Source organism: Scomber scombrus, chromosome 9 (assembly GCF_963691925.1).
Source record: "Scomber scombrus chromosome 9, fScoSco1.1, whole genome shotgun sequence".
In the NCBI taxonomy this organism is placed as follows: domain Eukaryota; kingdom Metazoa; phylum Chordata; class Actinopteri; order Scombriformes; family Scombridae; genus Scomber; species Scomber scombrus.
This window is the reverse complement of record NC_084978.1, coordinates 5,909,314-5,934,196: the sequence shown is the minus strand read 5'-3', so window position 1 is coordinate 5,934,196 and position 24,883 is coordinate 5,909,314. Positions and strand designations below refer to the sequence as shown.

The 24,883-nt window shown below is 40.7% G+C and overlaps 1 protein-coding gene across 1 annotated transcript in view; it reads left to right on the top strand.

Annotated features, from left to right (window-relative positions):
• fat4 (FAT atypical cadherin 4) overlaps positions 1-24,883 on the top strand; it is a 107,071-nt gene that overhangs the window by 6,077 nt on the left and 76,111 nt on the right.

Below are 24,883 nucleotides of genomic sequence, written 5' to 3'. Positions count from 1 at the left end.
CAAACCAGGACTTGGAATTCCATGTTATTACAGCTTGATGACACACATACTGCATAAAAATGAGACTTTTCAGAGCAAAAACAAAAAAAAGGTGTGAGCCTCCTCCTCCAAAGAAATATGTTTTGTTTTACTGCATTTAAAAAAGTGGTTCATATGAAATGATTTGAGTTTAAGATTAACAGGATGCCTTTGACAGTTGTTATTGATGCCTTTTCAACCACTGCAAATATTGAAACTGTAATCCAATATAGCAATCAGTTATTTGGAGACAAACTCGCATATTATGGAAATCAAGGATTACTTGGCAAAATCGTGTTAGCTAAGTTAACTTAAAGGTTTGCTGGGGCCAAATGGGAATATCAAATGTTCTGTCACTTTGCCTGCAGCAAAGATGGCAATCTGCTTTCCTACAGACTCTACTGTCGGACTAATGAGAGAATATAGTGCTTCAGTGCTCCATTCCCAAACCTTAAACTCTAGATTGGTTTCATGCTAAGCTTGAACTTTCTCACCCCATGGAGAGATGACTTTACCATACCACCTGGCTGAGTAGTCAATCTCTCCTCTTTGAGAAGCGTGAGATCTAATAACTGGTAGGAATTCAAATTACCTTCCACATTTAGAATTATGGTCTACTTTTGTGCTGCAAAGCACAGGGCAGTCGACTTTATGGCTTCAACTTTTATTGCTAAAATGCCAAATATCACACTAGTTGTATCTCTACTCTGTCAATGGGATCTCAAAGCACAGTGTGGTACAGTAGTGTAAACCTTCAGACTTAGACTAATGTTTTTTCAGTGCAGTGTTTATACACCAGATACCCGGTAGCAACTGGGGGATTATTTCCATCCCTGGGGTTGTGACCCTTTCACATTCTCCATTTCCCATTCTCCCCATTGATTGGAAGCATGAGGGAAAGCTGGCATTTTTTTCATCTGGTATGCACCATGTGTGATGTTTTGGAAACACTCAAACAAAGAGAATTTGGCTGGACATGCTTTATCGACAATCACTATCTTAAACAACTCAGGGCCCTGCTTGGCCTGCTGTGAAGAGAGTGGCGAGAGGGGATTCTGGGATTTTTTCAAACCTTCTTGGCTTCTTGGAAAGTGTGATTGTCAGTGATTGTTATTTAGATCTGCCAATGGTCTATATGGGCCATGTATGTGTGCAATGGGCATTTCATGCTGAAAGTTAGACAATGACATTTGGCAGTTCCACTTTAGCAGCTTCTAAGTCACATTTTGTAATGGTGTGCAAATGACTTCATTACCCAGAAATCTTTTTGTTTCTTCCTGTTGTGCTGTTACGGCGCAGAAAAAATATATCTTGGAGCAGATTCATCCATTGTTGGAGTATCCAGATTCCATTCATAGTTTTATGGAGGATGTTTTTAATTGCGCTCCAAGCTTTGATTCATCACATCCTGCAATGTCCTTGTTAAGAGGTGGAGAGAAGTTCATCCCCCACCCTTCATATTGAGTCAATCCACACTGCTTGTCCTAGGGCAGATGTCTCTGTAAGGGCTGAAAGTGTTGGTTCCACTTTTGGTCACAACCTAATCAGTGATGTGACAGCAGGTGTTTCCTATCAGCTTTGGAAGATCAAACACCTGCACTAATCAATCTGGCGTGTGATTAGAAATGCATTATGTTGGAAAGTTTTAACTTTTAGAAAGAAGAGGAAGGTTTATGCTTGGATTTAACCTTGAATTTTGTTTTTTTAATGTTAAGGGAGGTTTTATATGTCTGCCATGATTTTGCAGATCATACTGTTTTGAAATTTTAGGTTTCATTTGTTGGTTTCAAACAGCAGAATGATCTACTTTGATTAACCATATAAACACATGCTCAGCACTGAAGACTCACTATCAGCTGGTCCAATTAATTGACCAGCCATTTAGTCTATAAAGTATCACAAAATAGTTTAAACTATGTTGTCCAAACAACAGTGCAAAACCCCCAAAATATACAGTACAGTGATAAAAAAAGAGAACACTGGCAAATCCTCACATTAAAGAAGCTTTAATTTGCAAAAGTTGAATAATTGACAAATCATTTAAGCTTGAATCTGAAAGCAGAGCGAATATTGTTGTTCCAGACAGATCCTGGGTGATATTGAGGTCTTAAAGGAATTCTCCACCACAAAAATCCATAATGTTAGAATAAAACGCTCTTTACCAGCAGTCCTGAAAGACTGTAGTCAGCATGGGTTCACAGTAGAAAGTAAAGTCCATCAAAAAGTCATTTTAAACTTCTGAAGCCACTCATGCAGCCCAATTCACATATCCCCTGTCATTCAGTATGCTCAGTATGTTTTCAGCATAACCTCATTTGTGTGTCGCCTTGGAAAAAAGCATCTGCTAAATGAATAAATGGAAAATGTATGGCTGACTATACTTTATTTTAATGTGACTTTCATTGTGCCTGCATGGTTGCGATCTATATCTTTTCTGAGAGGGTCATAAATGAATAGCAGCACAATTATATTACACAGCTTCATTTGTGGCATTTGTTCACATTTGTCGACCTGCAAATGTTTTCAGAGCCACCTTTCAGAAAAGAACATTTCTGTTGGAAAATTCCTTTATAGGAATAAATAAACAGAATAATAAAGAAATAAAAGAGAACAAGCACAAAATATTTTCTTTCTTCCTGTCATTTCCACCTTGACTATCTCTGTTTCTTATCTTCCATAATGTTACCTCCATCTGCCTCCTCCTCACATTCAAGGAGTCCAACCCCTACAGTCTGGACTGCTACTCTTGTTTTCTTAAACTCACTGTGAATCAAAATGAAGTGATGTTTTTTTGGAGAGGCCCTCAAGTGCCACATCAGTCCTTGCCCCCTCCTCTTAAAGGCATTGTTCCCCCCTTGAAAGTAAACACAGTCGGAGTGTTCAACAGGCCTTCCTTTGTTTTGCCATTGCAGATAAAGTAGTGTGCTGCCCCGGCCATGATTCGGGAGGCTTTTGTTATTTTTTTGTCTGTGCCAGCGTCTTGCTTTGGCAGATTTAGGAGTGTGTATGGATGCCCCTGTCAGCCAGCCTTCCTCCCCTCTCCTCACCAGTGAGGGACATACAGTAGAGCTGACGGGAGTTGTGAGATTGAAGAAAGGAAGAAAAGGGTGTTTTGGGAGGGTGCAGGACTTGTCAGACTGTGTTATTGGGAGTTGTGGGAATTAATGAAGAGAAAGGGGGGTGGGGGGTGGGGGTGGTGGAAACAATTTTAGGAAGGTTCTGAAAGTGCCAGACACAAGCAGTGTTGCAAGGTATTATGGGAAGGAAGAGGCAATGGCAGGGCTCTGGATCATGTCCTGAGCAGGTGGGAGCAAGAGTGCTTAATGTGCCTCCCCAGAGCTTTTGTACACCATAGTCAAGGAATGCAGATGACTGAGAAATTGGTGTTGATTTCTGTTGCTATGGATAGTTTGAGCTCAGTTAAATTCATCTTCCCCTTGGTTAAACTGAATCTCTCAGTTCCCTTGCATCTCTTTTGTGTCTGTCGGCCTGTTTTCAGTCTCTGGGAAGCTGTTTGTTTGTGTCTCTGTGTTGTGGATCAGTCTGATTCATAAATCTCGTTGGCAGCGAACTTCAAAGTCGAGCTTTCTCTTTCATTCCCTCTTTGCTCTCTCTGTGTTTTGGTGATGCTGAACCTCCTTCAACACGAACTCTGAGTGAAATGTGATTAAGGCATCAGAGGCGGTGTTGAGGCTGCCTTGTGTGGAAAAGATATAGCCTCGCTGAGTTATAAAAACCTGTAAATCTAGTCAGGTCAACGAAGCGGGAAGGAGAAGGTCATGTACCTCTGGACAATACGATCCGGATGCTGGTTTGTGTGTTTTTGTGTCTTTGTATGAGTATTAATAAAAACTGAAATGTTGATGATAGCAGATTCAAGAGGAAGGTCGAACAGTGTTACAGATATCCCCTCAAGCGAAGCATTTACTGCTCTTTGTCGAATCAAACCGGACAGAAGAAAGGATTTGATTACACTTGAATCATACACAAGCTTAGTATTAAAATTTTATTTTCCTCAGAGGGGATATCTTACAAGAACTGGATGAAGAACGATGCAGAACAAACTGCATCCTTGTGTATTGTAATTCATGGTCTAATTGCAATATTTTGACTGTATCTTTTGGTTTGCACATGTGCTTGAGAAAGGTGCAGGGTGGTAACGGTCCTCTCCTGCTGTAACCTAGGTTGTAAGTCACGCAGTAATCAAGCTGGACACGGGTTTTTGATATGGTCATTCAGGAAGGTGACGCATCTGCTTTCCTGGTAGGTGGTCGCTCTGGGTGAACCTGTGGGTGAACCAGTGCTGAGTAGTACCGCTTGTCTCAGAGCGCCTGTCCGTTTTATGAGACAATCGCCATAAAGCTTGGATAAACATTCGCTCATGCGTAGATGTGTGCAAGCAAACGCTGCCAGAAACACACACACACACACACACACACACACACACACACACACACACACACACACACACACACACACATACCCACACACAGACACACACACACACTGACCACAAGTCAAGTTCAAACTCACACACACTCAAGTGCAGGAAAACTTTAAATGGTAGCCACAGTCAAAATAATTCAGTTTCATTTAGATTATTTTGATTACATTACTGTCAAATAAGATCATCGGGATATTTTGTGACTCGCGTTCTGCTGAATTAAAATGAGCCTTAAAGGAAAAATTCACCACTGTGAATAAAATGATTTCTTAAAACTAGGTCACCTATGTAGTAGAAATGCTTTGCCCGCGTCTCGTCCAATCAGACTAACTGAATCTGCTGACGGTGTGTTCATGGCCAGCCTAGCAACTCAGACAGTTAGCAGAGACAAAGCAGCATTATGTCTCTTTATTGAGGATTATGTTTTTTTTTTTATCAAGTCTGGATGTACCGTAGCGTTGTGTAATAATCATTAGACAAAAGGAGTCAGTTCAGCCACAAGTTACTGGTAGCACAGACGCTGTTGTGCTGTAGTTCAGTGTTGGCAAAGTCCAGTTTAATATCCTGTCAGAAAACAAAATCAGATACAAAGTTTGTTGTAGCGTAGCGTGTAGTTTTCTGTCTATTTGCATTCTCCTGACAATCATCCACGGTGCAATATTCTTTCTCATAAGTTAAAATAGTAATGCCACATCTCTGCTCTTACATTATGTTGTTTGTGTTAGTGTTATCACAAAGAAAGTCAGCAGCTAAAGTCAGGCTGCGGATATAATGTAGCTCCAGTCCAGTGGTCACTTCCTCTTCCATACTCTGTTTAGTCTGATTACACACCACTCACTATATTCAACCTTATTAATTGTAATAATTGTGCCACACGTCTACTCTGACTTTAAGTAGTAAAGCTAGTTGTTTGTTTGTGTAAGATTAATCTCTTCTGGATAAATCACAGAGACATTTAGCAGCTTAGCTCGGCTGCAGTTATGACGCTCCAGTCTAGTTGTTGCTTCCTCTTCCAGACTCTGTTGTGTCTGATTCAACTGCATGATACTCTGCCTTGAATGATTCAACTAGTTTTCTTCCAAATATACTTATATTTTGAAGTATTTAATTGTATCAGATGTTAGTGTCTGCTTTACCCTATCACTATCATCTATTACTTTTTATGGTCTTGAAGGCACCACTACAGAAAGTACAGAAATGTAGTTTATGGTCTGTTTTAGTCAGGGTTAACTCTGCAGAATGACGTTTTTTTCGTCACACAGTGGACTGTTGTTGCGTAATGAGCGGGGGAGCTCTGATCTCAGGCAACATGGAGGGAAGTTAAACATTGTTCATTTTCATCTACTACTCACATTGTAATGATACAATGCTGGTTGAAAATCAGCATAGTTTCTTTTTAATGGAGGCAGCGGTTTATGTCGTCTTTTTATATGAGACTGTTTGTTAGTGTTTGTCTTTTTCCTTTCATTTTGCGGCAAACTGTTTGGAAGAGTGTTAAGCTGCTTTCCACCTCATTTTAGCAGTTCAAATGAATATAGAAGTTACTGTGTTTTTCTACAGAGCTCGTAGTCACCAAAATAGATTTAAGTCTTTTCAGGTTTTAACTGTACATGTACAAAAAGCTGTTTCACATTTCACTAAGTTTGACTTTTTTCTCATTAGAAAGCATTGACTGGCACAGCTCATTATACACATATGTCAAACTCAGGCTGAAAGGTCAGAAGCAAGGTCATATTCTTGCACTGTGCCATGTTCTATAAAGTTAAGCCAAGCCTCATGTTAGTAATGAAAGAGCAAAACTAACCTTTTTTTTTTTTTTTTTTGGCCATGGGCCACAAATGCTGTTAGATCCCACAATTCACCAATCAGTTTCAGTGTTTTACCAACCAACCAGAGTTTTGGAAGACATTCAAATCTTTAGACATGCTTGGTTAGCTGTTTGAGTAGACAATTTAAAGAGCTGTGGCATAATTTTCCACCAGTAGGAGGTTACATGATAGTGTTGCCCAGATTGTTTCTCATGTTCAGCATGTGTTGTTTGTTTAAAATCATACATTGACAATCCAAATAATAAAAAAAAAAATCACCAGTACTGACAGATAATATGCAGAAACAAACAAAGGCTTTGAATTGAGAGTGGAGAGGCTTGTGAAAAAAACGACTATTTCCTTGTTTTAACTGAATACATTTTAAAAACAAAGATCAAAGGAACATCTGAACAATTAAACATAATTTGGTGCAGCAGAAATGTTTTTTCAACTCTCCTATTCCGTGAACCATTTTGTGACCCCCCAGATTTGTCTTATGACCCCTTCTGGGGGTCCTGATCCCCAGGTTGGGAACCGCTGCCTTAGTTTGAGAAATACTTTTCACATATGTTTTTCTACAAACATTAATTTACATCACATTAAATGTTGTCGGAAGATAAGCAGCTTTACTTCATCACTGTTACTTTTTTAAATAGAATAATCAAAAACTGGCCAAATTTTAATTTAAATCAGAGACTAACAAAAAATAAGTAAGCTAGATTACAAATCTGACTAGACATCCAGATCCAGCTTTTGGTACTTGGCAGTTTCCAACACATGTTGGTCCATACCCAGAAAGTATTGAGGTTTGATATGCAGCCCCAGACCTGTTTGAGGTTTACTGCATCAGGAAACTTTAGATATTGTTGGATGCAGTAAAAGTGTAAACAAGTAAAAATACACAAAATCACCTTGAGATTTCAATGGCATTGTTTAAAGTTTCAAACACTCATTGTATTGTTTTTTGTGGCAAACTGAATTGTCCTGGTGTGGTAACCCCTCCCTGTTGCTACTCTAAACAGGTTAAGACAAAAAATTATTTAAACACTCTATTTTAAACTTGGTTTGCCGCGAAATTCTGTTTATAAAGGGAATATACATGTATATTAAAAGAAAACTCTTTCAGCGCTGCGGTTGACCGTCCGCTGCCTTTTTCTTTTCTTTTTTTCCTCGTTTCTGCCTCATGCAAAATCAACGCTGAACTTTCGGTTAGAATAATAAATGCATGTGGCCAGAGCTGTGCATGCTCTGCAGAGTTTTGCATCATCAGGTTTATTTTCACATCAGAGATACATTTCTCCTGTTCTGTGACTTTGATTGTCATGCCTCATTTGGGAGGGGTCATTGCTCTGTCTTAAGCACACATGCTCCGACCAAATGTGCGACTGAAATAGTATTAATCGCCGCCGGGAATGCCTTTCTCCTTTGGTCTGCAGAATCAGGCGTGATCAAAAGGGAGCTGTTTACCGTTTTTGTAGAGGGAGAGAGGGGGGGGTTTCTTCAAATGCAATCAGAAAGGTCCATCAGAAGCTGTGATCTTAAGTTTCCAAGCTTTATAGTCACTCAGCCGCAGCAAGGTTGATTGGGAGTAGTTGAGGTGGGAATGATCAGGTATAGCTATGATTTGATGTCATGCATTTTCCCTGAGCAAGTGCTACATAGGGAAATAAATCTTTCCTGGAGTATGACTACATCCCAGAGATTTCTTCATCACTTTTCTCTGCACTGCTCTGACTGTGAAGGGACCATAAAATATGCCCAAGTCTGTCCAGCTTTGAAAAAAAAAATGTTCCACTACTTTCACTTGTAAAACGAAGGGGGTTAGAGAGAAAGAGAGAGAGAGTGGAGGGTTGATTTTGGCACATATTCTCCGCGGTAATAATGGATCCCAGCTACAGAATGATTTGTTCTTACACGTGACTTACTGAGCTCTCTAGCATCAACAAACACTCGAACACATCCACATGCAGAAGTACACACTGCAAATTTCCATTGTTTTCAGAGCTCAGACTTCACCATGGTGCCTCATTGCCCTGCCTCTCTGCTTTTTGTCTCAAAAAAGAAGGAAAAAAAAGAGTTTGCTCCTGCTCTTTTGCACATCTCACTTCCCCTGGCCGTCCATCAACGGCACCTCCAAAGTGACATTTAGTGCAGTCGCCTCCTTCACAGATTCTCCCACCTCTAGGGACATCAAACGAGAAGGAGAGAGAGGATGTGCGTATCTGCATCGTATGCAGTGTTCTCATGTGCACGCACACACACGCACGCGCACACACACACATGCATACACACCTCACCCCCCCCCCCAAGCTTGCGGTAAGACAAGCGACCCCAGGCAGGAAGGGGTATCTCCCACAGCCCGGACAGATAATTTAGGAGCTAGATGGGAGATGGAGGGAGAGAAAGAGGGAGGGAAGGAGGGGGGAGAGCGCTGAGGTTGGAGCTGGGAGGGAAGGCTGGAGTAGGGCTTTAGTGTCAGAGGCAGGAGACAAGCAAAGATAGACTGGCACCAGAGAGCGAGAGCCCATGTTATTGTTATCTCCCCTCTTATTTTATGAGTTTTCCATCAGGAGATCCACTGTAGCTCCTGCTCTATGTGCAGCAGACACTCTAGCTTTATTCAGAGGTTAACCATATTGTGATTAAGCATTTGTACAGAACTTATTTTTTGTGTTTTCTAGATGTGTTGTTGTGATTATATTTCTTTTCAAGCTTGCAAAAAAAAAAAATCCTGTGCTTTTCCTTGCTCTGTGCTGTGCAGGTCTTAACTCAAAAAATAAGCCAAGCCACAGTCGATTTGCAGCTGTTTTCAATTTCGGAATTGAAATATTTCGGCTCTCAAAATGTCCCTGCATGACTTTTCCGGCACTCAATTTCTGTGCAAGTTGCAAGAGTATTTAAATCATGCAAAAGAGTGTTTTACCTGCCATACATTAGAAGAAGACTGAAAATGTCTGACATCCTCTCACATCTAAAGACAGAGTGTCATGAAGACTGGGGATCTTACAGGGTTACAGACTACAACTAGATTCTTTTTGAGATTATTTCCTATCCTCCTCCTGGTGGAAATTTATAAGAAAAAAAAAGAAAAAGAAAAAAATTGAACAATAGATGTAACAGAAGCAGCCCTTGTGTTGCAGTGTTGTGCAGACACCGCAGACGCGACCCTGGTTGAGGGAATGGGGACAACAAGGATGCGCCTCCTTGGAGGTCCCCACCATGTTTACTGTCTACCCTTTTTCCTGCTTTGGTTTGTGTTCACGTCATCGAACTTCATTCACTATTTGCATGACTGAAGAATGAAAACTGCCAATAATATCAAACAGGAAATCTTAAACCTTAAAGATGGTTGACCTATCTAGTGTGATCTAATGGGTTTTTCCTCTTATTATAGTTGTTTTAATATTTTGTCTAGCTGGTGAAATGGATCTGTCTTGTCTCTTTGTGTCCGTTGGTTGGCGCTCCTGTCAATGTCGGATGCTTCGGTTAGTAAATGTGTGTTTATAAAACTTATTCCAGGCTGCATTTAATCTTAGTCCCACAAGGTACCGAAAATTGGCACCGACTGATCTGATGTGAAGTAACAAGTTCAGAACCCAATCCTAGTGTGCAATATAACTTGTAGACTGACATGTGTCGCTGGTCACATATATTCTCTGTGGCTAACCAATCAACGGTTGACCAGTGACATCAACGCTCCTGTGGGTCGTTTTTCAGAAAGACTGTGGTTGTTGGGGAATGTAGTCGGGTGGAATGTCTCGGGAAAATAGCTTGTGGTCACCAAGACAATAAGCTGAGCGTGAGCCTCACTTTGGAGGATTATTATCTCATTCTAGGAGATTCTTGGATCAGTCAGCCTGATGTTGGCACGGCTACTCTGTATTTCCAAAGCAATGATCCTAGGGCAGATTTTTCACTGAAATATCATATAGTACACTGGATGTAAGGTTTGCGTTCAAACATTTCCATCTTGCACGGTATATGGCTCAGCATGGCAGCTCGCAGAGGTTGGCTCTCGATAGCAAACAAAACACTGTGTTTACACAAATTTCGAACAACTGATCTGCTGTCAGAAACTGAGAGCACAAAGAGCTCCTGGCTTGAAATAGCTAGCCATTTTGGTGAATGTGGCCTTCCTCTCCCCTTTGCAGTTGGGCCTGTTTAATTGAAAACAGCTGGCGAGGGTTCTGGGAAGCGATGTGAGCGTCTAGTCAACGTGACTCAGGCTCTCGCTCTCGTTCGGGGTACCTGAGCTGCCCTCCCTGTTTCTCTTGTAAGACAAAAGTCATGTTTTTATTAAAATTGGTGATATCTCAAGCTGGAAGGGAAAGTTTGACTGTTTGGAGCTCTGAAAGGGCAAAAGAGAAAGCTGTGGCTCTGGTTTTGATTACATTCGTTGACAATGAGCTGCTTTTGCTCTTTTTATTTCTTCTCTTTTTGCCCACTCTGTGATTTTCCTATGCAAATAGAGTGAATTACCCTGATTTCAGCGGCTTCTATTGTGAAGGTGTCATTTAACAGTTAAATTAACAGCTGTTCTCAAAGTTGACTTTATGGTCTTTCCTTTCAAACACTCGGTTGTTTAGACTTTGTATGCATTGTTTGTATGAGTGGATGACTGTGTATGTGTGTTCATGCGTGTCTGCTTTCTCATGTACATGTCTTCAGTCTTAAACAGTACTGTTCTTGTATACTTTTTGCACAATCTACCAACTCTTGGCACCTTCTTCTCATCTTCCTGAGGTTATCCCACTTGGCGTGTCTGGCACTGACACGTAGCTTACCAAGATGGAAAAAAACTCCAAAAAACCAGCCAACTGAAAAATGAATCATCCAAACTTTGTCTAAACTTGGCTGCCCTGCTGTTGACGGACAGACCTTAATGAAGGCTTCCTCCCAGGACATTGTGTCCTTATGATATTACATTAAGGGTGATCAGATATTACAATATGTTTCATTCTCCTCCAGGGGGCTTATGCTAATGGGGCTTCACTTACATTGAGGTCTGCAAACTTCATGCAGAAGCCTGTGGATATATGAGAGAGAGAGATGGAGAGGAGGGGGTGTAAAACAATAGCAACACAGTACATGAAACCTGTGCTTAGCCCCCTCAAAATCTGCCTCATACTATTTTCACACAGAAAAATCTTCACCTTGTAAAGTCTTTACTCTTTGCAACTGAGTACCAATTTCAGTCCTGAATCCTCCATTCTTTCCTCAAACAAGTGAAGAAAAACTGCCAGCACAGTAATTTCAACTTATTTTCAATAGAAAATTAACTTAAGTCAATTTTTTTCTAGAAATTAATGTCAGCAATTTTGAAAAAGAATGAGTAAGGCAGATTGCTGGAGTAGAATCAAGAACAATGAAACATGAATACTTTAAACAACTCAGGCAGATTCTTTCACTTGTTTTACAAAAATAAGATTTCAAAGGGAAACTCCGGTGATTTTTCATACAGGGATCACTTTACTTGTCATTTGGAGTACTTCTCAGTCTGTGAAATGTTACTTTTAATGTCACAGTCTCTTTTCTGGTTCTAGTCAGGTCAGAATAATCAACCCTACTGATGTCATCGGTGCTATCTGAAACTTGGAGACACATTTCTATTTTCTTAAAAAGTCTAATTTTACTAGACAGGGATGATCCAATCAAAGATGACGCTCAGTTGCATGATGGGAGGTCTAGGATCAGTTTTCTGGAGCTTGACCAGTACGAGGGAGTAAAAATCAGGATATATCTGTCTCAGCTGCTGTGATTTGGATAAGTCTTTTAAAATCTGTGCCAGCATTAAGGAAGTAAAATACCAAAGTGCTTGAGAAGGACTCAGGGAAATTACAATTACAGGAAAAGATGTTTTTGCAATGCAACATTACATTATCTCATCACATAGACCAAATGACCATCAAGTAAATTTGAGTGAGAGAGGCAGTAGCAGAATATACAGCCCTACATGTGTATGAGGGCGAAATCAGGCGTGTGTTTGTGTACACTGTGTGTGACTTTGTGTGTGTCTGCATCTTACCCTAAAACCGCTGCAGTCTTGAGGCATGCCAGCTGCCTCTGTGTTAATCCCTCCTCTTGCAGATTTACACATGATCCTGCAGAAGTTTCATGCCATCTGATGCAGTTATTTGATAATGAGTAAGAGATCCAATGGAAAGCAACGCTCTCATTCTCACTTCCCAGTGAATCATGTAACCTTTGACCTGAGTTGGCAGACCTTGAGCGGAAGCCTTGCCTCTAATCTTGGCTGTTAAACAACCAGCTATGTGTGTCTCTAAGTGTGTGAGTGTGTGTGTGTGTGTGTCTCTAAATGTTTGTCTGTGTGTGTGTGTGTGTGTCTCTAAGTGTTTGGGTGTGTGTGATTGTGTTTCATCAGGCAGATAAATGTTTGTGTATGTCTGTGTGCGAGCATGTGCATATGTGTGACAGAGTCCCACAGTGCAGTAGACTGGCAGCCCGGGCGTGAACTCGGCATGCTTCCTTTATTCCTCTGACGTCTGACAAGGCTGAGGCGCTGTTGGTAATGATGTGGTTATTACTTCCCATCATGCCTCGCTACAGGCCAGCCTTAAAACAGCACAGTATATTCTCTTTGTCCCTCAACGCTGCTCTGTTATGAAGTGTTTTTACTCAACTGAGACACTGTCACACTCATGTAGCCGCATTCACATGTCTGTTATATTATTAAAAAGTTATTTGTATTTTTTAATGAGATATGATTTAAATAAGCTGCACTGAGTAAAGAAAAATTGACCTCTTTAAACAATAAGCCTGTAATTATATTCGAGAAACAAACAAACAAACTATAGAGCGTTTTAGCTTCTTTCAGCTTATTATTTTGGTTTTGTGGCCGGCATCTTTACTGTTTGATTCACTCTCACCACTGCATATCTTGTTGCAGTAGGCAGCTGTTTTCAGTGAAAAAGCTCTAATAAAGCCACTGCTTTCAACCTGATCAGCACCAAGCCGCAGACTTACAAAGTTAGTGACCAGCTGTTAACATACTGGAATATTTAGCCAGATATAAGTTGCTAATGACCTCAGCAGAACTAAATGGAGAGTGTTGGACTTAAGTTCATCCGGTGGCCAGAAAGTTTATAAGAAGATTATATGTCAGCTTGTTCTGGTGCCACCCAGAGGCCAAAACAACCCCTAATTAATGCAGCTGGAAATGTATACATGAATACAAAAATGTTCATCTTTTACAGCTGAAGTGCTAAGAGATAAGAACATGTTGTTAGGCATTTGTTCCAACATGCTATAAATGTATAATGACATTTTTTTAAAGGATCAGTTAACAATTACTTCAAAAGTTATAGTTTTATCTTTTGTCTTTTTTTCCTTTACAAGTAAATATTGTAGTTGACATAAATAAAGCCATTTTTGAATGTTTATGGTGCATTTTCATGAAGGTAAGCCTCATTTAGGACATAAAAAATCTTATGCCATCATAAAATTCAAAACTCTACACAAAGTGGCTTTAAATATAGGTGATGTCATTTGTTCTTTTTCTAAAGCAAGAGGTTTGTCATTTTGAATTCTACTTAATTTCTTTAAGAATGAAAGTGTCCATATGGAAATCAATCAGTGAAGGCTTGATTCCTCTGGCCGTGTTTGCCTCGTGTTGCGGCTGTGATGCGGCTGTCGGAGCTGATCGTCGGAGCTACTCTAGACAATTCTTGTTATCCCACTAGACGTGCAGCAGTGGGTTTTAGAAGCGCTGCAGACGATATTTGTCACCATGGACGACAAGAGGTTCCTCTTGGAAAATCAAAACTATTTATGAGACATCCCAGTCCCTGGTTCCTCTCCAGGTAGAGGGCGGGGGGAGCTCTCATCTCTCTGGCAAAATGCTTCGCTTCTGAAACCTTCCTAGTAGGGTATGAAGTCCTGTGGAGGATGGAACAAAACCTCGTCACAGCCGGAAAGCGACTCAGCCATCCCCAGTGGAATCAAGGCGTAATAGGGCATGGGCATCCGATTTCAAATCGTCTTTGAAATTCAAGATTTATTCTCAAGCTTTATATATGACGCGGCTGTTGGGTTGCATGAGACCTCTGCTCTGCCTGTGAGGAAGCTGTGGTTGCTCCAGGCCTGCAGCAATGCCAGCTGTGGTCATATGGAACCAGTTTGATCCCCTCACTGTCAAATGCCCAGTCTGCCCCCAGTTTACACTTCCATATGGAGGCTGCATGGACATGGTGCTTTTAGGTATTAACACAACGGCTCCAGTCTTTGACAAGAGCTGGGATTGTATGTCTGCCTCCCCTCTCTCCCACATGAGGGTTTGATGACTAAGAAGGCAAATGTTGAAATATGAAGTGGATTTGACATTAATGATGACAAAATATTTGAGTTTTTTTTTTTTTTCCTCTCTTGAATTCTTGGTACATGCCTGTTGTTATCGTAGCGTAATCCACACAATTTACATGCAAATAATTTCGTATTTTGCTTTTTGGTTACATTTGTTGCTTTTTGCTCGCAGGAAGTCCTTGAGTAAATTATCTGGTGCACAGGGAGATAATGTGTTTTGGTAACAGTAGTTTGGTAGCTGATAGCCACTTTATCCAGGCAGACAAATAAAAATGTGACACCTACTGAGAAGCAAATAAATAAATAAATAAATAATAATAATAACTCAGTACAGCCCACACTGTTTGATTAACAAGTGGAATTCGGTAGAGAAACATCACAGCAATGACAGCTTTGCTCCACATCTCTCACTAAAATTAAACAATTAAAGCCTCTCTCTTATTGTTTAGGGCCAGGTAGGGAGTTTTTTTAGTTTTAGAGATGTGACTGTAGTTTTTCTATCATTCCAGACAGCTATTTGTTTGTATTTCTTTCCTTTTAAATTTAAATTGGTTATCAGACTCTTGAACGTTGAATTGTGTAATCCATCACTAGGTTTTGCCGAATTTATAATATCATTGCATGGTAATGAAACTGGTAATGTAATGCAAACACGGGTAAACGTATTCGTCACTAATGAGAAAATACAAGAGTCTACTAATTGATTTTTATACCATACAGAAACCAAGAATCGGATATCTGCAACAAATCTACCCAAAATCAACAACTGTACAACTGCATTTGAAATGTAAGTAGTTTATTTGATGTGTTTCTGAAAAGATAAAACTTAAAACATATTGATGTAGTCTTAAAGAGGAAAAAAGGATGATGTGGGTGTTGCAGTTGATGAGGACGAAGTTAAGCACCTCTTGCAGTGTGTCATGATCTGGAGTGCATTATTCAGAAATTATGCTAAGAAGATGAAATAAGTACCAACATCCTTCCCACATCATTTGAAAACCTCTCATCTTCAAAAAAGAAAGAAAAAGCGTTTTTGTTTCCCTCATTAATCATGCTCATCTCACAAAATCAGATTCATATCAGTACGACACAAATTAGCCCCATGCAATCATTACCCCATTGTTGGTGTTGTTTACATTGTTGTTTTTCCGCTGCTCTGCATATATCAGTTCGCGCTCGCTTTAATTCATTCTTGCACCGAAATTATCTTGGAAGAAATCCCAGGATGATTCATTTAGGGTGTATATGATTAGGACCAGCCTGGAAGATCAGAGGCTCTTTTTATTCTGTAGCACCGATGTTAATTCATCTAACAACCCCCACCCCAACTCCACAGCTCTCCTCCCTCTCTCAATCCCTTCCTGTCTTGTTGAGGTTTTATTCTTTCCGATTATAAGGCCCCCAACAACCTACACGGTTTGTGTAGGATGGAAATGAGGTCTATCCATTTCTTTAGAGATGGGATGGACAGATCTGTGGATGGATGGATTGAGGGGGATAGAGACCCCAGTGTGGAGGCTCCCTCTCCAGGTCTCCATTGAGCGGAGATTACATCGCCGGTTGGTGGCTGTAAAATGCAGCGCTACGCTGGCAGACACCAAACAGACTCACAGGAGTCTTTTCAAACCTCGCCATTGTTAGCAAGGGATTATTCTTCGGGTTGTTATCCCATTACGCTGTAATGGTAGCAATTTTCTGCTTAGGAATTTGGCTTTTTCTTGAGGGAAATGCATGCCAGAATGTTTTTGAATCAACCGTTTATCATCGGCAATTTGTAAAAATCGTAAATTACATTCCTAGGGCTGGTGACTTATAAGAAGATTTCCTCAGTTGTCTTCTGGATCCAATGTGAACAATATTTATTTATTTCTTTGAGACGCTAATATCCTTTTATTTAAATGTAAAAACGTGTCATGCTTCTTTGTGTGAAGCAAAAAAAACAGTTTAATTATCGTAAAAGTGGTTATAAAATGAGACGAGAGGCAGGTATTAACAGACTGTTATTGCAGCTTTGCTGGCCTGATATCAGAATTCCTTAACACAATGCTTAAGTCAAATTCTTGGAATATTTTGGGTATTAATTTTTTTTTTTGCGACGTGAACAACGGCCCTTTCTTTATTATGGAGCGGGACATCAACAAGGCTTTCCAAAGTAATGCTCTTAACAGGTCATTAAGCTTTTTTTTTCTTTTAGTTTTTCTGTAAGTTTGCCCAAACACTAAAACCTTGTGTCTTTCACGTCTGATTAGTGACACTTTAATAAAGTCGTTTAAAGTTCAGCGGACTGAATTTTCCACCTTTTCTAGTGTTTCTATGGTCACGGGGAAACGACCCGCATTCAGGCCTGTACGCAATCTTTTAAATGCAAATCCTTTAAAAGTAACTGTGTAATTCTGTCTATGGGGACTCTCCCGACTTGGCTGCGAGAGAAAGTGTTTTTTTATATAAGGCAACCACGGCTGTTTTTCTTTCTGTCTTCTTGATCTGACAGCAATTGACTAAGCCAGTCCTTAAGGCGTGACAAAAGCTTGGCAAAATCTTTACATTTCTTTTCCTCCTTTCTCCCCCTCCTTTCTCTAACTTTTCTTGGATGGGCCAAGGTGGACAAAGCCTGTCTTCTCTTCCACTTGATTGGGTCAGAAGGCTGAAGTTAAATGTTTGGTTCAAAATTGTCTTAGCATTCCCGGCATCATGTTTTTCCTTTCTTTTTTTTATTGCGCTCAGGGAAGCTCAGAAAACTATGTCGAATTGGCCACAATCAAATCATTTACGGTGAGCTCACAGCGAAGGAATTAATGCATTTTATATGAGGATGCAGAGATTGAGGCAAAGTCCCCTCAGCAACATGTGAGAAAACTCCCTCTCTCTCTCTATTACTCTGCCCTTGCTCTCTCTCTCTTTCTCCCTCTGTTTTACTTATTGAAATTATAGCTGTCACCCACTTCACAAGGAGGAGAGCCAGGGGAAGCAGGTCATTGACTTGATTTTCATGGGAAGGCTGATTCGGCCATTCAGGGTCTGATAGGTCCAGTATTGACAGCCCTTTGCGCAAGGGGAGGGGAGCATGCCGCCTTCATTGTACCCACGGTTTGCTGAGGAAAAACAAGAGAGCGCCTGGGAGACAAAGACCTCAATGGGAACAGTAGCCCCTGTGTCCCCTTGCCTCTGACTGCTGCTGCTGGGAGGCTTGTGTCTTCCATTCTGGCCTCAAGTGCTACTCCCACCCTCTCTGAAACACCCCGCCACCCCCGTCTCCCGCTCTTTTTTCATTCTGTCAAGTGGCTGCAGAGGTGTTGCCGTTTCATTCTCTGACCCTTGACACCCTCCCTCTGAGTCGCATCGCCTCTGAGTGCAGAGGTTGTTTGTCATCTTCATTTGCAGAAGAGGGCTCTTCACTTGTATCTATCGTGGACCATACAGGGGGGCCTCGCTGGTGTTCCCACTGGCTGATATTGGGATTTTTACTGTAATGTAACTGCCAGTGTCACTGATCATGCTGTTTTTGTCTTCTAGTACTGATTCTTATACTTAATGTCAGGGTATAGGGTAAAACTAAATACAGCTGTACAGTAGTTGGAAGTCTTAAATAGGTTGTAAGTACAGATTTGTGGTAATAGTGGCCTACATCAATTATGCTACTTGGTACTTTCTACACTACATTTTAGAGAGAAACATTTTTTTACACAACTCCACATTTATCTTATAGCTGTAGTTACTACAGATTACAAAACATTTGATCACCTTAAAAAATACTGAAGAGATCAAAAGTTATCATCACCGGTGATGATGTAGGTGATGATTCAACAGCTTCATGAGTATTTGTCTCCAGAACCTTAAAAAGCCTGACATGTAAATGTAAACTGAACTATTAGCCTTAACTGTATTGAGTTTAATTGTTTCACCACATTATATGATCTAGGTTTAAATCATCCTGAAGTAGTCTGTATCTTTTGGACAAATGCTGTTTTAAAGGCTCCACTGAAAGAACATTTAGATAATCTTAAAATCAAAATCCTTTGACTGTGTGAATATCTGGAATTTCCAAAATATCTATTACATAGAACTTAATAATATACATAATAAAATATCATCTACATTCAAAATAATGGATCCAGTAACACCATATCAACAGCTTTGTCCAAAAACATTTGTATAAAACAGTGATTTAAGGATCATGGTAAAGTCCCTCTCTCAAGCCCTTGCACTTGTTTTTACAAGTCCATGTTAGCCAGAGAGTCTTGGCCACTCATCAGAGCTGTAGTACACTAGTCTAGGTTTAAGGTTATCAGGTCACTCTTATCGAAGCCTCTCTTTGAAGTAAGCCCTGGCTCTGTTTCCCTCCTGATAAATACTGTATGTGGGCTTAGTCTGGGCAGACGTCCAGCATGTGTGAATGATGGAATAATTTCTGGTGGTGCGTGTTTCAATGTGTTCCAAAACAGCAACTAATATATTGCCATGGATTGCCAAAAATAATTTTAAACCTGATTTGATGCTGAAGAATGCAGTGCTACATTATTGGGTGCACAGCACAGTTCAGTTATAGACCTCAGAGTGCCTTAGTCTTGATGTTTCTACCTGAAAATAGAGAACTCGAGGTTAAACTGTGTACAAATTACACAAACGGACATTTGTCATCAACCTGGCATAATCCTGGGGCTTGACATTGCAAATCAGGGTTATTTATGTTGTACTCTTTCACAGCTAAATCTGTAATCTTGCACACAGATTAAACGAACACAACAAGCAGAAAGAATTACATGGTTGGAGAAGATGGTTTGAGACGAAAGGCGACCCTGCTAGTCTTTGCATTTAGCGTTTATAGCAGAAAAAGTGGGGGGTAGGGCGGGGGACGGGGGGGTGGGTTGACCCTGCAGGTTTTATTAGCAGGAAAAAAGAAATACAACTACGGAGGCTGAACTTTAACCCTCCTGACTTGGCTTCCAACCCTTAAGAGCACTTTTTGACCTCTCACCTTTGGGCTCTTTGGCTAACCCAGGAAATTGCCCGGCCCCCTTGACAACTAGTCCACGCAGCCTTCAGTACCATCCTTTCCGACATTTGGTGAAAGAGCGGTAATGAGAACACAATGGAGAGTCTAATGCTCTGAAATCATGCAGTGTTGACAGTGGGAGATCACAGTCCATGAATTTTTGTTTCGAGACATCAAAATGATGATAAGCCAACTGGTAACCATTAGGCTATTTGAAACTCTGGCCCGTATCCTTCAAAGAATTTTGAGAACACACACATTAACATCTTGGTTCCCTTCAGATTTTTTCCTCTTTCTTTCTTTTCTCTTGGTGACCACAGTGGATTGGCATGGCAGACTTTGTAGAGGGACTCTATCCTCCACACACACACACACACACACACACACCCCCCCCACACACATCTTACACACCCTCCTCCCCCCTTTCACCCCCTCAGTCTAATACTGCCTTCTTTTGAAGTGTGGATTTTCTGGAGAAGTGCTTCGCAGCGCCTCCCCACCGCCCCACACCCAAATCTGTCTATTGATGTATCAGGGCCCCAGCTTTCATATGGGGATATGGTCCCTCGATTTTGGGTCGTGAGCTCTTTATCGTAATTTACTGTATCAGGGAGTGCTTCTCTCCTGGTATGTGGGGATTGAAAGGAATGGTCATGTGCTGAACTGATTAAGAAGTACGTGGTGACCCAAGGTTAAACCCTTGGAGAGGGGGCTGGAGGGGGTGGGGTGGGGTAAAAATACAAAAGCAGTCGGAGCAAGCGTAATGGACGGATAGGGGTGGTAAAATGGGTCACATGAAAGGTGGAAAAAATATCTTGTCCCACTTGAGAAGAAGTGAAACGTCCCAGAAACTGAGGTCAAGGATTCTTCTTACACACCATTACCTCCGCCCTTAAAAAGGTTGAGATAATGCCATTAAAACCGCCCTTCGTTCAGTTGTCATCCTGACCTGTTGCTGTAAAAAACACTTTTTCCTTATCATATTCCATCAATCTGCGATTACCTCACCCCTGTCGCTCCCTTTCCCTGTATCCTCACTAATTCTCATGATTCGAAGCACCACCAGACTGTTTTTGTAGCTGGCTTGCCTCATTGGAAGACTGGAGTAAACTGAATGGTGACAGCTTTGCCTGCCAGGCGAGTTGTGTGGTGCAGTGTCTGTACTGAGTCTAGGCCGGAGTTTTTTTTTCCCCCCTCAGTCCCCCCCCCGCCTCGGTGTTTGATGAGAATCAGACAGATTTAGCCGAGGTTTGAGCAAGCACAGAGGCCGGCTCTCTGCACACCGCTGCTGCCATGCTAATAGTGGCACAGCCTGGGACCGCTGAGATTACGTGTTACCAGTCTGAGATGTCACAGGCCCAAGGGGCTTTTGTGGCCTTCAAAGGGAAGCTTGGTCAGTCTTTTCCACCATTAGTTATCACACTTATTCAAATGAAACAATGCAGGGCAGAAATAGGAGAAAGAAGTCATGAACTGTGTCTTCTCAGCCAAAATTTTTTCTTCTTTCTTTTTCCATTCCATTTTACAGCCTATTGACAGGACCGTCCTAGATACTCTTACTGCAGGATTTCCGCTTTTCCCTTGACAATTAATTGAGGGCTGCTGTCCTTCCTGGCAGTGAAGTTTCATTAAAAAGCACCGACCCGTTTTGATGGTTAACTTAACCCAGCTGAGCAAAGCTTGCTCCAGCAATCAGATGTAACGGCATATTGTGTTTAATTTGGAAAAAGTGTGTTAAAGACTCGTTTCTTTGAGCTTAAGTTGTAGTAAGAAGAGGCGGATCGGAAACTTTCTCCCTGCCAATATAGCGGTCAAAGTCACAGTTTCTCTGCTCCAACAGCGTGACAGTAGCCTTATCAAACTTTAACGATTTTCAGCACAGAAGTGAAGATGTCTCAATGCTGTCTTTGTAAGAAACTCTGTCAGTCAGTGCTCGCTGAAAACCATGCAAAATTGCGCTAAGTGGAATTAATGAGCGAATGTTGCCCTCGAGGCCCGAGACGCCTCTGTCTTTTTTTGTTTTCACTGCAGCCCTTTTGCCCTGGCATGGGACCTGCCAAGATCTCTTGGGTCCAACAGGTAATTCCCAGGCATTTCCCCTTGTTTGGCTAAGGGAAAAAAGTAGCGTCTACCCATTCTACCCAACCATGCATGTTAAAGTCATCAGCCAGTTGAAAAAAAAAAAAAAAGATTGAGGTTGCTGTGCGCAAGCTCATTACTTCATTGAGAAAAGATGTGTCCCATCCTGGGAAATGTTTTAAAACGGAGACATGAAGCAAAAGGGATAGAAGAGGCCTGTCATCTAAATGGTACATTTTTTTTTTTTTTTTACATCTGTCAAAATACATTTACCTTCTTATAATGGGAATACAGTTTACTTAAGGAAGAGACATGTATGTATTAATTGCCAGTCTTTCCATTCAGTTCTGTGTACATCTGAAGAATAAACAGCACTTTTGATTCTGCTCAGATCTATTTCAGCTAAAAGATGACCTCTCTTAAGTGAAATTGTGCCATTAATTTTAGCTGTCTTCTACAAAGACGCATAAGCGTTTTGTTTGTCTGAATCTTTGATGGTTTGGCCTGTTAGAAAGTTCTGGATGTCTGTGGCAATTATGTTCATAACTAAACATCCCTATCCTATTGCAGGTCCCACCTCTTTCATGGGGAGAAAAGACAGGCTCTTTGTCTTAATTATAGCACAAAATAATATGCAGTGTACTATGAACTCATTTTCACAGCATACAAGTAATCAACGTACTTTTCTGTTTTACTTTTTCTAACAGTAAGTGATACAATTATAACTTTCGAAAAAGAGTGATAACTTTACAAAGAGAAGGACAAAATGTTATTCTGAGGATTAAATGTTTAATTCTAGATTTTTTTTACATTTTCCAGTTGCTTTCTCACAACAATAAATATCTTCATTTCGATTTTGAATTACATTGCAGGACAATAATGTCCTACACATTAAAACTTTAAGCAGTAGTGTCTGCATACTGACATCTTTTAGTTTACTTTATTATGTCTCTTTTCTAATATGAACACAGGGCTGTGGCTAACAGTTATTTTCATTATTGATTAATCTACAAATTATGATCTTGATAACCAATGATCACTTAATTGCCGGGTCAAATAAATTCAAGTAAAGAGTCAATAATGCCATGTTTGTTTTGTGTGATGAACACTCCAAAAGCCAAATAAACTCAGTTTATTATCACATAATACAAAGAAAAACAGCAAATCCTCACAATTTACAATCTGTGACAAGAAATGTTTATTTTTTCACTTGAAAAAACAACTTCAACAATTAATTTTCAAAATAGTTTATGTTTATATTTCTGTCAATCAACTAGTCCCTCAGCGAGTCCAGAAACCCTTGACGCTTCATAGATCACTGTAGGGGCTGTACGTGGATGCTAATAATTGTCTGTGAAGTCGTGTATGTAAAAGCAAAGTCTGTGTGTGTGTGCATGAGGTTGAGGTGATGCTTTGTGGGTCTTAGTGGGGATCCTCGCGGGGCCCAGTGTGAAGACGATAAAAGCTTTGTGTGACACTGAATCACTGGCCTTTAGAGGATTTCCACGGCCCCTGAAAGGCAACTGTGATAATTCAGGGACAATCCTACTCCGGTGGTCTCCCCTTTGGCGTCCCTTAATAACTATATTAGCAATTAAGAGACGAGACTGAGCCGCAATCGGAGCCTACAGCCGCCCTCGCAAATTGTCCCCCTCTTTCCCTTATCTCCGCAGATATTACAACTGCGGCCGGGCTTAATGGCCTGTGAGAAGACATCATCCATGTACTCTTTAACCCTCATTCATTATGGTCTCACCATAATAGATAACAGATTTAAGATAGTGTCACTTCATGATATAACACCATGCACTGTGTTTATTTTCAGTCACCGTCCCTCGGCAGTTGCGCAAGATAATAAATGAGCAGATTGTGGAACAGCTGAGGGCAACTGAAATTTAGAGGTTGAGGTTACAGATATGGGAATTTACCCCTGATTTCAACACCTTTAAGCTTGGTGAGTGATGTGGGGCCCAGGCAAGATCTCATGAGGAATTCTGGATAGCATTCTTTCAGACAGGCCTTAACGCAATTTAATTTTGCCTAATTCACCAAGAGGATAACCCAGCTTTCGTTTCATAATCATAGTAAAACTCACATGTGAAGGTTTCTTCAGGCTAAATTACAAGCCTGTCTTCATGGCCATGAGTATCTGTCAGCTTACGTCCTTACGAGGCTCCCCTGGGGGTTCTTAGCGTGTTTGCACAAACCTGTTTTTGGACGAAATTCACATATGTACACTATATGACTGGGCACTATAATTGAACAGTGTATATTCTGTACATATTTAGAGTTAAAGCAGTGGTTCCCAACCTTTTTGTGGCTTGTGTCCTCTTAAAATTGAGCAATGTCAATTTGTAATCACTCCTTAAATATATAGAACTGTTCACTAAGGATGATTTTCCTTTAAAAAACCTTTTAGAGAGTTTAAATTATTATTTTAAAAGAGCTTAGATGTAGACATAAATTGACAAAAGGTTAATCAAGTGAAAAAAGCTACTATCATGTTTTTCCCTTTGTATTCATACTCTGGTTATCATTTTATGATCCCTAATTGGTTCTGTGAGTCCTTGAAAGCTCCTGAACCCCACTGATAATTGTCCTATTTTTAATTTAGTCTCTTTTTATAGTTTGAGTAGTTGTTATTTATTTATTGTATTTAGTTCCTTACCAACATCACCCAATCTAGAAAACATATCAACAACCGAAGACGTAAAGAACACAGTTCAGTAGTTAATAAGAATATATGTGGGACATGGTTAGATCTATCTGTGAAGATTTGTCTAAATGACTTTGTGCTGCTGTTGCACAGAGCTCTGGTTCTTTCATTGCGTCTGGAACAGAAAACACCCTCTGAATCATTTACCCACAAAAACATAGCAAAGTTGCCCACAAAACTTTGGATGCTTCGGGCTGCAGGCGCACAGCTATTTTTTCTTTCTTCTTTTTTCTTTTTTGGCACTTGCCACCTCTACTCTCCTCCTCCCCTCCCAGCGTCTCACAAACCCTGTGGTCAGCGAACGTTAAGAAGTTATGGATGAGCATACTGATTCCTCTGATGAGCAACCCCCCGCTCCCCCCTTACTCTATTCTGTCCTAATAGGAAACAGGGCAGATTCATCCTCCAATCCGCTGTCCACCCCCGGAGGCCCATGATTGGGGATGTGTATGGTGGGGAGAAACCAGGGATGACAAATAAAGGCTGAACTCTTGAATGGCAAGGTT